A 15,811-nucleotide genomic window follows, 5' to 3' on the forward strand; every position below is an offset into this window, starting at 1 on the left:
GTCTTTATTGGCGGCAGCGCCTGGGATTTATTTTACTCACTTATATAGAGCCATTGATTCCACAACGCTTTACAGACATTATCATCATCACCACTGTCTCCATTGGGGCTCACAGTCTACATTTCCTATCAGTATGTCTTTGGGGTGTGGGAGGAAACTGGAGAACCTGAAGGAAACCACACAAACATGGGAAGAACATACAAACTCCTTGCAGATGTTGTCGTTGGTGGAATGCACCGTACTCCTCTCTCCTCCATTCTCCATGTTCTCTATCCATTCATCGGCCACGTTTAGATCATACATCACTCCTTTACGGAGTTGTGCCATGCACAACCTCTCCAGGTGACCGACCAACCCTCCATCTCGCCTCCACCTGTTGCCCAAAGTGTTACGCAGGGAGAACCTCTTCTCCTTTAGCTTTCCTATATGGAAATGGGATAATTTTGGATTCTGGGAATAACCCTTTATGTACAGTTGTTGGACCTTTAGTCCTATTGAAACAAACTTGGATTACTATAGAGCTCAATGGTAATCTAAGTTCAGTTGAGTAGAACGGGGGGCAAGTTGCGCTGGGTGCTGCGGCCATTATGCAGTCTCTGAAGTGTGGATGTATTATGGGTGCATGAAGAGACAGCATTTTATCGGCTAATTATTGCCAAGTCTATGTAGTTTTATTAGAAAGAAGCATCTGATGTTACAATGTATGATCACATCGAGTGATTCATATAGGTCAGTATGGAGTATAAGCCCTGTCTGACTCACATGAGCAGGCATGCAACTGTTTAATACACTCATTATAAAAATGCAAAGCCCCTCGTCTCACCCCCAACTGCTCCAGCTTCACATGTGTCGGAGATTTTTTTTTTTTGATTTGTGCTTTTATTTAGCTTTAGTGCTCCGCTCTGTGTTCATACCCTGTCTGCCCCCTCTGGTATGTTCATGTATATTGCTTTCCCGTTTGCTGATTGTCAGAGATTTCCTATTCCAGTGTGGGCAGGAGAAACTGTCTTTTCTCTCTTTTCTTTCTCATTCTTTTTTTTTCCCTCCTGCTTTTTTTTTCTCCTCCCTTTTTTTTTTCCTCTCGTCTCTTCTCTTGGCTTTTTTTTTTTGTAATCCATTTATATTAGAAATTATTTCCTTTGGCATAACCCACACACCCTCAACCAAGCTAACCGGAGAAACCATGAATTAAATCAAGGTAAGCTGCGATGTCTCTTTTATCCTATGTCAAGCTGGTAGCGTCTTCTCTTTAATTTGCTCTACAATAACAGATAGTGATGGTTATGATTATCATTATTATTTCAGCACTGCTGTTCCACTAGGCTATTGAATCTAGGAAGGATCCCTTTGGCTGGAGCCGCTAATACAACCTGTTGTGATGACAGCTTCAGGAAATTGCTCTCTTAACAAATCTTGCTGACAAAACCCATCTAGTCTGCAAAAAAATAATAATTGTGGTTTATTGTGCTGAAAATGACAAATCAGTAGGATCTCGTGATTAACCATTTGCTGTCGGATTTCTTTTGTTTTCCTATATATTAAATATTTAATCTTTGCATCTATAAATAAATATTTACACTAAGAGGGCTTGATACAATGACTTGGAATGTGTCAGTGTCCAAGAGGGTTGGTTGATGTTACCTATTTAGAAGACATTGGGTATATTTTATATACCTAAGAATGCGATTGCTCTTCTTTATTGCATTCCAGATCAGTCAAACTCTTTTAAAGAAAGCTTTGTATTTTGTAAAGTTTACCATTATGCACGTTAATTGCTTATGATCAGACCTTACAGTTTTGCTTTGTCATAGTTAGCGCCACTAATTAAAACAATGCAGATTCTTTTTGCAACTTTGTAGACTTAGTGTTTGCTGTTATTTGCTATTTATAAATGTGCAAAGTGATTTGCATTCATTTTTCCAAGTCAACGAGACACTGTAACTTCACTTCTGCATTGGCTTTTGTAGATATCTGATGTCCCTTCTTGTATTTTCTGGATACATGAGTGTTCATGACCTTTGTCGACTGTTTACTAGTTCTGAGCGCATTGCATTCGGATTTTTTGGTTTGTAGAAATTATTGCTATGACAACTGAATTTTAGGGGTTCATACAAAAAAAAAACCCACAGCAAATAAGCTGCGGCTTTACAAATCTGCAGTTAATTAAAAAGAGGATGTGAGATTTTTGTGCAGTTTGGTTTGTGTATTAACCATCACATGTACAGCAAGTTTTTTTTCTAAAATTGTATCAGGCTGCAATTCACTTTAGCAACCTAGACCTTAGTTATGTCATTATGTAAGTAGATCAAAAATAGGCAAACAGACTTTGAACAACTAGATCCAGCATTTTTGGCTTCTCATTGAAACTCAGGAGCATGGTCTATGCCTTGGATTAAGCCTATCTACACCCGGTGAGCTGGTATACTTTTTGCTTTTTGGACTAGGTCCAGTATAAGTATAGAATGCTGGTAAGTCTAGTTCTCTGGCAGCATTAGCACCACACATCGTTGAGCCCCCTTTTTTAGCTTATGAATAGTCAATATTTAAACCTGGAAAGAGTAATAGAAAGTGAGAATTTGGCAACAGGTGTAATTGAATGCTCTACACTTTTGGCTATAGAATGTTGATAATTCTAGTTCTCCGGCAGCATTGAACACCACACATCGTTGAGCCCCCTTTTTTTTAGGTTATGAATAGTCACCATGTAAACCTGGAAACAGTGAGGGTCTGGCAACAGGTTAAATTGAATGCGCTACACTTTTGGCAACAATAGAGTTAAAGTATCATCGATCTTGGAGAAAGAAAAAAAAAAAAGACATCTGCAAATTAATTAGGAAAGCAGACCATGTTGTAATCACCAGGACTGGATTTGCATACTAAATTTGTTAATGAATGCTCATGTACTAATATTTGAGACGTCTTTTGAGAGAGACCTGACCCTGAATCTAAGAACTGCGCCCTCTGGACAATTTTGTCATCAACCCTTTTACTCGAGAGGAGACATATTTCCGATAACGCGCAGCTGTCAGAGCCTCTTGGGTAGCAGAGATAACTAATCATCTCAGTTCTGCCATTGGAACAGGCACCAGTTTAGTGGGGTGTGACTTTATAGGGCAGTGATTGACAGCTCTGCTTCCCATGGGATTTTATCTTTTACAGCGCAGCCTCTGTGGTAGGTAAGTAGCATTAAAAGAGACACCAACAATTAAAATGACCCCCTACATGTTGTGACACCTGCCAAAAGACTGCATGTAATAAACTGTATTGAACATTGAGGAGGGGTGGGGATGGAGGGAGAGTTAACATGAGATGAATGAATTTATTTGTCCTTATGTTTCTTTATATAATTTTAATTTTCGGATTTAATGGCAACACATTTTGAAGAGTCAATATTCCTAAAATATTTGTTTCTTTTTTTTCACTCTACCGTTGATTATAATGTATTGTTAGAAGAAGGATCTGACTGTAATTACTATCTGGTGGATTAGGTTTTCATTCACTAGGCTGGGACTAGATGGCTATTTTGGACACGACGCCGTACAAGCGAATGGGGTCGCATTTCGACTTGCAAGGTATCACATCCATGACAAACAACGGACAAAAAAAAAATCAAACTAGTTCTAACTTTGTGGCTTTTCTTGTCATGTTCGCAGTACCTTACTGGTGGCAATGCGACCCCATTCACTTGCATTTTTTTGGCGGTGTACAATGATCTTTGGCCGTGTGACATGTCCCAGTCACTTGCCTTATAGGTGCAAAACATGGACCCATCCCCCAAAATTGTTCTCCAGAACTAAACCTAGATTATAATAATGGGAATCTGTGTCTGGAGTCCAACTGCAATTCTAAGGAAGTTCAGAAAAGTGTTTGGACCAATGATCACTGTGCATTGCTCGTAACATATATGGAAAGGTCCATAGGGTGATTTTTGGTTCATTTTCCTCTAGCAAGTGCTGGATTTGCAAAAATTGCTATTGAAGAGCCCAAAGAGACTGTTATTCAACTTTTTTTTAAACTCCCTTTTAAATTCCTTTTGAGCTCACCCTCATCTATTACTCTGCCTGTGTGCCAGTGTTTACTGCAGTTCTGTAATTCTATTCACATAAGGTGAAGATGAACAGTACTGCACATACCTGCTACTGAGTACATACATGCACTATGTGGACAAAAGTAGAGGAGTACATACCATTGGTGCAAGCTGTGCAGTTTCAAAGGGGAACAAGAGGTAAGGGGCCCAATTGCACCTCCAAAGCAGGTGAAATTGTGCATTATGATGTTCTATTGGATTGAAAAGGGCCCACATATTGTTCTTGCACAGGGGTCCTCTACTGCCTCTGTCCGCACCTGGAAAAAATTATTGTGACACCTGCACAGATTTTGGAGGTGTCTGTGGGAATTTTTCATCCAGAAGACGAAGAGCACTTGTTAAGTCTGACACAGATTTTGGAGAAGGACTGGTTCACAAGCTCTGTTCTAGTTCATCCTAAAAGTGTTGGATTTGGTTGAGGTTCGGGCTCTCTGTGGCCGGTCATGTTCTTCCAGACCAAATTCCCCCAACCATGTCCCTAGGGACATTGTGCACGGGGGCATTGTCATTCACAGTCATGGGGAACAAAAAAAGGCCTTCCCCAAACTGCTCCCACCAGGTTGGAGCCTCCTTCCAGGTTGGAGGCTACAATCAAAAATGTCTTGTTATGCTGATGTATTAAGGTTTCTCTTCACAGGACCTATGGGACCTAGGCCGACCCTGAAATGCATCCTCATAACATTATCCATCCTACACCAAACTTTATAGTTGGCGCAATAGTAAGATAATTGTACCTCCTAGCATTCGCCAAACCCAAACTCGACTTGTCCATCAGTCTCCTAGATAGGGATCTAAGGAGTAAGTTTTCTCCTTGTGGAGAATGACATGCCAGGTCTGGCATGCCAGTACGACTTAAATGCCATGCATGCTCCTCTGGGAAATTAAATATGCAAATTGTCTCTTCAGCAAGGAAGAGGACTTGAACTCTAGTGCCACCTATTGGAAGTAGCAATCCTACAAGTCAATATTGACCCTTTAACAAGCCTTGCAATATTATCCTAAGTTATATTGCAAGGCTCGTTAAAGGGTCGATCTTGACTTTTAGGATTGCTCCTTCCAATAGGTGGCACTAGAGTTCAAGAACTCTTCCTCTCTGAAGATACAATGTGCATATTTAATCTCATAAATAGAGAATGGTGTAGAGGATACACGTCACTCCGCATCTGTGGGTGCACGGGCTGGGAACCATCCTGTATTAAACAAGAGAAAAAAAATCCAGCACTCGTTGCCGTGTTGAGGAAAACAATCTTTCCACTGCTCGGACAACTTCTTCTCAATCCACGTTTCCGCCATTTAAAATAACAAAACTTCCTCTGGTGCTGGTGTCGTTCCAGCATTGTCGGCACTGACTCTCCTGGTGATTGCGTAACAGTGTGACGTTACACAAATCCTGAAGCCAATCAGCGGCTGCTTAGCTCTATCCACCTTCGAATAAATCGCTTACATCTGGAGGAAGTGAGTACTGAAGCTCTCTCTTCCTCTGGATGTAAGCGATTTGTCAGAAGGTGGATAGAGCGAAGCGGCCACTGATTGACTGCAGGATTCGCATTATGTCACTCTTTTATGTGATCACCAGGAGAGACAGTGTCAACACCGCCGGAATGGTGCCGGCACCGGAGGTGATAAGTGTTATTATTTTAAAAAGGAGAAACATACGGATTGAGAAGGGGTTGTCCGAGTAGTGGACATCTTCTTTAATGGTTCAATTCTGAAAAGTAACGTTTCGGTCTACTTTAGACCTTCACCAGACTAAAAAAATATTGATGTAAATATAAGTCAGTGGATACAAGTGTCTATGGTTCATCTTAAGAATAAAACAAGGTATAAATACTAAACAAAAAAAACAAAACAGGCATAGAAAGTAAATTAATTACAACAGGGATGGTCAATAGAAACAAAATAATAGACAAAGTTGACAATAAAAAAAGGGCATTGAATATATCTTCAAGAGAATAGAAGAAGACCATACATAGCGGTTATGATGAATTACTTGGTTGGAGTTACAAGACACAACTGATGCGTAATAGTACAGATAGTTGATTTCTATTGTCTTTGATATATCTCTTTATTGTTTCATTTTTTTGTATTTACATTGATTTATTCTCAAGATAAGTCATAAACACTTATATCCACTGACTTATAGTTACCTCTTTGTTTTTAGCCTGATGAAGGTCTAAAGTAGACCAAAATGTTATTTTTCTGAATTGCACCATTAAAGTCTTTTCCTCAACACCACAAGACCTTTTTCTCCTAGATAGAAAAGCATGATTCATCACTCCACAGAACACGTTCCCTCTGTTCCACAGTCCAGCTTTACACCACTCCATCCATCGCAGTTGGTGATATAAGGCTTGCAGGCAATTGCTCTGCCATGAATACTCATTCCATGAAGCTGCCGGTGGGGGAGCAATGTTTGTGCTGATAATACCAGAGGAGATCTGGACTCTACAGTTATAGAGTCCGCAGAGGTGGTGACTTTTCTACCCTCTGCTCCTCAGCACTCGGTGACCCGAGAGGCTGGATTTTTTTTTACATCTGTGACAATAGTATGGATTACAAAACTTGAATTCAATGGCTAAATGGACTTAATATCTCCCAATATTATCCTTAGTATAGTTTAGAAATGTGGAAGGATACAGAAAATAAATTAATGGAAAAATAAATATATCTTATTTTTTTAATCTTTTCTGATCATCATCATAAGAGAAACATCCTAGGATTATGATAACGAGTGTTCGGACAGTGGGCAGCACTTCCCATGGGTATTATACTTTCTTTACTTTTACATGGTGAGGAAAGCAACTCATTGTAGGAAAATACTGAAAGGAAATAATTACTGCTCGACCGTGCTCTTAAGAAGTGCACATGGCAACTGTGAATTACTGTAGACACGTAACACACAATCAATAGTTTTTATTCAAGCAGAAACTGGAGGATGACTTCCTGTGACACAGAGACTTACCTTTAACTCTTTCATTACTGCTGTGCCTTGATGTCGTGCATCTATTTAAAGAGAACCTCTCAGCACGATTTTGCATGTTAAAGTAAAGGTATGGTCACAAGGGCGCGGTTATTCAGATTAAATAGATACCTTTAGTGAAGAAATCCGCATGGTGGTTATTCTTTAATCAGAATTTGAAGTTTGGGTGTGAATGACTCGCCCCCTGGGCCGTGGGGTACTCAGGGCCAGGCCTCTGCATGCGGATGGGGAGTAGTAGTGGCGACCCGGTCCCGTGCTCAGGGTGTCAGGCTTAAAGGGGAACTCTCTTTTAATATATGTATGTGAAGTTCCGACTATGCCACATGTGGATTGCGGTCAGGGATAACCGCCGCTGCAGTGCAGACCGCTGGGGCAGATGTAAATGTGCAGCACTGAGTAGTATAACTCCCCAGGGCAGGAGGAGTGTAGCCCCAGGGCAGTGTAAGTGGATGATGGAGGGGATGATTCCGATCGCAATAGCCAGGAAACGGAGGCCTCTTGAACAGTTCAGGGTCTTTATTGGAACAGGTGAGACGACCCAAAAACAGTCCCGGCTAGGAGTGGGCCTGGATGTCTGAGAACAAGTGGGAAGCCCTCCTGGTCAGGGTGAGGGTGAAGGCCTACCGTGCTCTCTGCGCTCTTTCTGGCTATTTCCCTCCTCGTGGTGTAACAGCCCACGTTCTTGAGCTCGCCGTGTCTTCTCGCCCGTATGGCTTGCAACTTGGGTCCCTTTCTACTCTTGGCCTGGTGCAGCTTTGCTGGTCTCTTCTGCTGTGGCGGAACCTCCGGGCTTCTTTGGCCAAGGGACATACAATCCCCTGCGGGCTGGTTATTTGCTGTAGGACTTGGAATCCTAACAGCCTCGGACACCAAAGTCCGGTAGATCAGTTTCTCTCTCAGCCAGGACAGGCTCACCTCGCCTTCCGTCCCTGGCTCGTGGCTCCTCTACTGCCACACGTCCTCCTCAGCTACAGCTGAACTGACTCTCCCTTCTCTGGGACGCCTCTCACTTCAGAGACAGGTCGTCCAGCTCTCCCTAACCCTGCCCCCAGTTCCAGCTTTTTATAGGGGCAGCCTGCTCCCCCTACTGGCCTGGGACAGGAGGTGCTGCATGCTAATGGTCCCTAATCAGGGAACCTCCCCCTTGCTCTCAGACACAGCTTTATTAAACATTTGTGGCATCCAGGCCAGGGTGACACATTCCCCCCTAGTAAAATTTAGTACTCTGGGAATAAGCTTAAAACAAGAGTAATATGCATGACCATTAAAACATTATAAGGCAGGTAGAAGCAAACGATGCACAGGTTGAGTTCTTAAGGTCACAGTGTGGTCTGTGACCGGGTGTCCATTTCACCAACAACAACGGGGAGCTTTAACCAGGTGGGGGGTCAGCCGTAACCCCAAGTCTTTGACAGTACTTGTTCATTCCGTTGGTTATGCTCCAAAAGTATTTACAGAAAAGTCTCGGTTACTCACAGTTCATAATCTGTTAGTCCATGTATTAACTGAAAGAAACTGAGAAAATGCGTAGTTACTGGTCATGCAATTACATTTTAAACAATTCCACATTTTGCAGGCTATTTACATTTGCTATCACACCCTACACTCTCCAGCAAGCTGGTATTTGCCCCTTAGTGCTCCGGGTTGACCTACATAACCCACTGTCTGGTGGTGGTCTAACCTGGCTTTTCTCACTAGCGCTCGGGGTGCAGTCACTGGCTAGATTTACAAGCAGGGCAGGCAGCTGTCTGCGGGTCCTTTGGCTTACCGCAGGCATGGCAGGCTCACTGTCAGCAGAGGGTTGACTCTCCTGGGTTGCTGGTACAGGCTCTTCTGCCTCTGGGGCTGCTTGTTCTTCTTCACCTTCCTGCTCTAGTGTAGGTTGTTGCTGAATTGGTTGCAGGAAATGCAGGACGGGTACCACTATGGCATAGTTTATTCGAGTCCAGGACTGAGGGAACTCCCCAAGAACTGTGCTGATCATCTCTTCATTGTCCTCTGCGGGTTCAAGGTCACTTTGATCCTCTTCTGCACTCTGTAGTTGCTCGGGGCACCTTTTGAGGTGGTCTCTGTAGATGGTAATAGTGGTTTCTCCTCCATCCTTGGTGATCACGCACACCTTCGGGTTGTCGTGATCAGACTGCAGTACTGTGTAGGGTTCCCTTTCCCACTGGTCGTCCAGCTTGTGTAGCCTTCTTTTTAGCTTCAGGACCTGCTCACCAGGTTATAGGGGACCAGCAGGGGCGTGTTGGTTGAAGAGTCTCTCTTGCCTTTATCTCACCTGGGCCAGGCTCTTCTCCACACTCTCCTGTACCTTCTTGTACTGCAGTCGCCTTTCCGTATCCCTGTCTGCATCTGGAGAGGTGTCCTCGGGTGTTAGGACTCCCATCTCCAGGTCTATGGGCAGCTTACCTGGTCTGGCTCGCATCAGGTAAGCCGGGGTGCAGTTTGTAGCATTCACCGGGATATGGTTGTATAAGTCTATCAGGTCCGGCAGTTTTTCTGGCCACAGGCTGCGTTCCTCCAGGGGCAACGTCTTCAGGAGATCAATGACTATATTGTTCATTTTCTCACACATCCAGTTGGTTTGTGGGTGGTAAGGCGTTGTCCGAATCTTCTTACAGCCATAGAGGTTGCAGAACTCTTGGAAGATTTCAGTCTCGAACGCTGGACCCTGGTCTGTCAGGACCTGTTCCGGATACCCGTGTGGACGGCAGAAGTATTGCTGGAAGGCTATGGCCGCCATTTGAGCTGTCAAGTCTTTTACAGGGACCACCACTAGAAATCGGGAATAGTGGTCCACGATTGTCAGGGCATAAAAGTATCCTGACCGGCTTGGAGCCAATTTGACGTGGTCCAGAGCTACCAGCTCAAGAGGCTGCTTGGTGACGATGGGCCTCAAGGGTGTCTTCTGGCTGGTGCGGTCCTTCCTCCTTAGATTACAAGGGCCACAGTCTCTGCACCACTTCTCTACAGCCCCTCTCATGCCGATCCTGAAGAACCGTCCTCTTAGCAGGAACTCCAGTTTCTTCCAGCCGAAGTGCCCCGCTCTGTCATGGTAAGCCTCCAGGACCATAGCTGCATCTCGCCTTGGGACCATGACTTGCCAGGTCAGCTCGTGCGTCCGGTGGTTGACGAGTCTCCTGCACAGCTTACCTTCATAGAGGAACAGCCTGCTCTTCTCTTTCCATAGCTGATTGGCTTCCTCTGGAGCATCCGAATCTAGACGGGAGTCTTCCCGGGTCAGCAGGTCTTTCACCATGCGGATTGCAGGGTCACTATCTTGGGTCTCGGCCCAGCTGTGGTGAGGTAGGGGATTGATCATGATGGTTGTTAAGTCTTCCTCCTTCACGTGGTGGGAGTATTGAGTGGCTCCATACCGGGGAAACGCAGGGAGTTCTACCTCCTCCAGCTCTTCTGGGTCTTCGCCTCCGTCAGGTAAGTGAGGCATTCTTGATAGGGCGTCAGCATTGGCATTGGTTCTGCCTGCCCGGTACTTGATCGTGAAGTCATAATTCGAGAGTCACGCCATCCACCGCTGCTCTAGGGCACCTAGTCTTGCATTGTCCAGGTGTGTCAACGGGTTGTTGTCCGTGTACACGGTGAACTTTGCGGAGGCCAGGTAATGCTTAAACCATTCTGTGACGGCCCACACCACTGCCAAGAATTCCAGCTTGAAGGAGCTGTAATTCTCCGGGTTTCTTTCAGTGGGCCTCAGCTTCCGGCTGGCATACGCGATCACCCTTTCTCTGCCCTGTTGGTTTTGTGACAGTACGGCTCCCAGCCCCACATTACTGGCGTCTGTGTAGAGGATAAAAGGCTGGCCATAATCGGGGTAGACCAGGATCTCATCCCCCGTGAGGGCCATCTTCAACTGGCGGAAGGACTCCTCTTCCAGCTTGTCCCACTTGAAGGGTGGCTTTTGACTTCTGGATTTGGATTGACCTATCAGGAGGTCCTGCATTCGAGCTGCCATCTTAGTGAACCCGGGGATGAACCTTCGGTAGTAGCCTACCAACCAGATGGAACTGCCTCACTTCTTTGATGTTTGAGGGGCTTGGCCAGCTCTTGATTACTGTGACCTTGTCAGGGTCGGGGGCTACTCCTTCCGCACTCACCACGTGTCCTAGGTACTGGACCTTCGGTTTCAACAGGTGACACTTTGATGGTTTCACCTTCAGGCCATAGCCTGCCAGGGCTTCAAACACCTCTGCCAGGTGTTTCAGATGGTCCTCGTAGGTCTTCAAATAGACGATCATGTCGTCCAGGTAAAGGAGGACCGTCTCGAAGTTTCGGCGCCCTAGACAGCATTCCATCAGCCTCTAGAAGGTCCCTGGAGCGTTGCAGAGCTCGAAGGGCATACAGTTGAATTCGCTCAATCCCATTGGAGTGGTGAAGGCGGTCTTCTCCTTGTCAGCCTCTGCCACAGGAACCTGCCAGTACCCGCTAGTAAGGTCCAAAGTAGAGAAAAAGTTAGCTGATTTTAGGGCTGCCAAGGACTCCTCTATCCTAGGTAACGGGTACGCGTCTTTATGGGTGATACGGTTGATTTGTCTATAGTCCACGCACATTCTCATGGTACCTTCTTTCTTTTTTACCAGAACCAAGGGGGCTGCCCAGGGGCTACAGCTATCTTTAATGACCCCAGCTTCTTTCATTTCTCTCAGCATGCCCTTTGCGACCTGATAATGTGCAGGGGGTACAGGTCTGTGTCACTTTTTTATTGGTGGGTGGCTCCCCGTGGGGATATGGTGTTCCACTCCCTTTACTCGGCCGAAGTCTAGCGGGTGCTTACTAAAAATTCTCTCGTACTCCTGAACCACCCGGTAGACTCCTTGTTTTTGGTGCAGGGGAGTGGAGTCAGAACCCACGTGGCGTTTCTGGCACCAGTCCTCCTTTTGTTTCTGGGAGCCATTACCCTCCGCCTGTGGAGATGGGGGCAACGGTTCCACGGCACTGATAGCTTTGTGTTAAACAACAAACAGTTTGGCAAGTGTAGCGTACCTGGGTAAGTGTACCTCCCTCTCCCCAATGTTGAGGATGCTAACGGGCACCCTCCCATGACGGACATCCACCACCCCCCGGGCTGTCAAAATGGTGGGCCTGCTGTCTGAGTACATGGGTTCTACCATGGCTTGGTAGTCTCTGCCTCTCAACCCGATTGCAGTCTGACACCAGATCATTATTTCACTTTTGGGAGGCATGGAAATGGAGAATGGGTCACTCATTCTTACGCTACCGATCTCACCACCAGACAGTTCTACCTGCTGCCGTCTCATCAGAGCCTTTATCTCTTTGTTGAGGACTCTCTGTTGGCTGGAACTAGCATTCACCGCCACCTGCTGTAAAATTACAATTATCTCTGAAAGACAATTTTCAATCACGTTAGTACCCACAGTTATTTTAGGGTGACTTTCACGACGGTCAATGTCCACAATAATCACCCCCTGTGCCGACAGTTCAACTTTACCAATCTTAATGGTCATCTCTTTGAACCCCATCTGCGGCACAGGCAAGCCATTACTGGCGATGATGCTCAAGTCATTGTCTGGATACCGTGTTATATCAGCATCAGTCCAATACTGCTTAAAAAGTACATAAGGGATAGCAGTTACTTGCGACCCGGTATCCAGCAAGGCACTCATGGGGATACCGTCCAGCACCACGGGTAAAACTGGGCGCCCCCCGACGTACTTATTACGCCAATTGTAAGGGCCTGGGGATCTTATGCCTGGGGGTTGGCCCTCTGCCCCAGGTTGGACCCGTTTAAATTACAGTACCTGGAAATGTGTTCGGGCTGGCTGCATCGACGGCAAATGGGCTGTCCATCCTCTGTGTAGCGGTCTGTGGGTCTCCCTAGGAATGACGGGGTTCTCCTCTGTCGACGCCACGGGACATCCTCCGGACTTGAAGCCAACTCGATGGGTCTTGATGGGTCCACTTGTAACGCCTGGACGGTCCTGGTCAACGCCGCGACGCTCCTGGTCAGCTCCTGGACTTGGTGGTGCAGATCTTTCGACGGGGCTTGGTTCAGGGCCTGTGCATCAGCCCCCACAGAGTCCATAGAAGAGGGCGCCGCCTCCTGGTGGTAGGTGAGAGCAGGGCGCCGGGTGTTTATAGCGCCACTTGGTGCAGGTTCACGGAGCACCCTTATGGTCCTGTCCTTGAATTGGGCAAAGGTTAGACCAGGGTTTTGAAAGAACATGAGGCGCAGCTGGGTTCTGTGGGCGCTAGACAGCAGACCTTCTATGAATTGTTCTGTTAGTAGCTTATCTGTATCCTGCACGCTACCAGGGTCAGCTTGTTTGATGGCTCTCAAGGCTTCCTGCAAATTTAGGGCATAGTCTCTGATGCTGTCCTGTGCCCGCTGTTTACAGCCATAGAACCGCATCTTGATCTCTGCTGAGGTACGGGTGTCAAAGGTGCTCCGCAGCCGGGTCAGAATGTCCCTTACAGTCCTTTTCTCCTCATCTGACCATGATTTCACTTCCCGCTGGGCTGCACCGGTTAGCTGCCCCGTCAGAATGCTCACTTTCTGTTCTTCTGTCAGGGGATAAACTTTAAATAAACTGTGCAGTCTTTCTTTAAAGTCAGTTAAGGTATGGGATTCCCCTGAGTATTGGGGCAGCCAGGCCGCTCCGGGGATGTAGGGCATGGAGAACGGCATCACCGCTGCTGCAGCCACGCTGGTGGTAGAAGGTCCCTCCGCGTCCGTCTTCCTCCTCCCCGCTAGTTAAGCATGGCCTACCTTCCGTTGATCCTCTTCCGTAGGCCGCGGCTCCGCTGGTGCTGCTCCGGGCGAGGACCTTGCGTCGCGTCCTTGACGTCAGCGTCGCTCTCACTCCTTCCAGGACCTTGCGCAGCGTCGGTGCGTAGGGCGGGGCTTCAGGTCTCGCGCGGTTTGGACGTCCACGCCCCTCTTCTTCCCGCATCTTGAAGATGGCGTCCGATGGCGGGAACACGGCTGAGGATGGCGGGAAACGGCTCCATATGGCGGGAAACCTCTTTTTCAGGTAAGTACGAAGTCTTTTCCAGGCACGCAATACCCGTTTGTGGCGGGTTGGTCACAATCCTGCCGACTACGCCAGAAAGCTGACTCGCCCCCTGGGCCGTAGGGTACTCAGGGCCGGGCCTCTGGATGCGGATGGGGAGTAGTAGTGGTGACCCGGTCCCATGCTCAGGGTGTCAGGCTTAAAGGGGAACCGTCTTCTGATATATGTATGGGAAGTTCCGACTACGCCACCCGTGGATTGCGGTCAGGGATAACCGCCGCTGCAGTGCAGACCGCTGGGGCAGATGTAAATGTGCAGCACTGAGTAGTATAACTCCCCACGGGAGGAGTGTAGCCCCAGGGCAGTGTAAGTGGATGATGGAGGGGATGATTCCGATCGCAATAGCCAGGAAACGGAGGCCTCTTGAACAGTTCAGAGTCTTTATTGGAACAGGTGAGATGACCCAAAAACAGTCCCAGCTAGGAGGGGGCCTGGATGTCTGAGAACAAGTGGGAAGCCCTCCTGGTCAGGGTGAGGGTGAAGGCCTACTGTGCTCTCTGCGCTCTTTCTGGCTATTTCCCTCCTCGTGGTGTAACAGCCCACGTTCTTGAGCTCGCCGTGTCTTCTCGCCCGTATGGCTTGCAACTTGGGTCCCTTTCTACTCTTGGCCTGGTGCAGCTTTGCTGGTCCCTTCTGCTGTGGCGGAACTTCCGGGCTTCTTTGGCCAAGGGACATACAATCCCCTGCGGGCTGGTTATTTGCTGTAGGACTTGGAATCCTAACAGCCTCGGACACCAAAGTCCGGTAGATCAGTTTCTCTGTCAGCCAGGACAGGCTCACCTCGCCTTCCGTCCCTGGCTCGTGGCTCCTCTACTGCCACACGTCCTCCTCAGCTACAGCTGAACTGACTCTCCCTTCTCTGGGACGCCTCTCACTTCAGAGACAGGTCGTCCAGCTCTCCCTAACCCTGCCCCCAGTTCCAGCTTTTTATAGGGGCAGCCTGCTCCCCCTACTGGCCTGGGACAGGAGGTGCTGCATGCTAATGGTCCCTAACCAGGGAACCTCCCCCTTGCTCTCAGACACAGCTTTATTAAACATTTGTGGCATCCAGGCCAGGGTGACACATAAACATGCGGTGCACAGGGGCGGGACTTTGGGAAGGGTCTTTGGCTCCTGCCCCGTCCTCTCCGCCTTCCTCTGGTGTCTGTATCTGCTTCATGTATGAAAATTTGCGCCTGCGCTATCCTCGCCGTGGGCGGCACTTGCGAAGATTGACATCCCAGTGGTCTACAACAGAATGGCACCGGTGATGGCGCATGCGCAGGTTGAGATCTTGGCTCAATCTATCTGAGCATGCGCCACCACTGGCACCATATTATTAAAGACCACCAGGAAACCAATCTGGAAGGCGCCGGCGCAAACTGTCCCTCCTCACAGTCTCGATACTAGGCACCGAAAGGTTATTACACTCAAACTTCAAATGCTAATTAAAGAACAACCACCATGTGGATTTCTTCACAAAAAATTCTATTTAATCTGTATGACAGCTTCATTATGGCCATACCTTTACTTAGACATGCAAAATCGTGCTGAAGGGTTCTCTTTAAGCCTTTGGCCAAACACATAGGCAGCCATGTGATAATATAAATTTATATTTGTATGATTAATGTATTGCTACGTTAGTCATTTCCTAAAATTATTATGCTAGGATTATATTTTGGGTCATCCTTTATAAGGTCCATGTGTAGGAGA

General features: G+C 47.1%; 1 protein-coding gene across 6 annotated transcripts in view; it reads left to right on the forward strand.

Moving 5' to 3' along the window:
- The first annotated feature begins 955 nt into the window (after positions 1–955).
- The window catches only part of CACNA1E (calcium voltage-gated channel subunit alpha1 E), a 1,192,401-nt gene continuing 1,177,545 nt past the window's right edge, over positions 956–15,811 (forward strand). For 4 of the 6 annotated variants that reach the window (XM_073643293.1, XM_073643289.1, XM_073643292.1 and 1 more), the window contains exon 1: positions 958–1,198. The gene's annotated coding sequence lies outside the window, so the exon portion shown is untranslated. Of the gene's footprint in view, positions 1,199–15,811 lie in introns of all 6 variants that reach the window. The other 2 variants (XM_073643295.1, XM_073643291.1) reach the window with 2 other exon arrangements.

Source organism: Phyllobates terribilis, unplaced genomic scaffold, assembly GCF_046119375.1.
Source record: "Phyllobates terribilis strain yellow unplaced genomic scaffold, ASM4611937v1 Scaffold_8__6_contigs__length_399053987, whole genome shotgun sequence".
NCBI lineage: Eukaryota > Metazoa > Chordata > Amphibia > Anura > Dendrobatidae > Phyllobates > Phyllobates terribilis.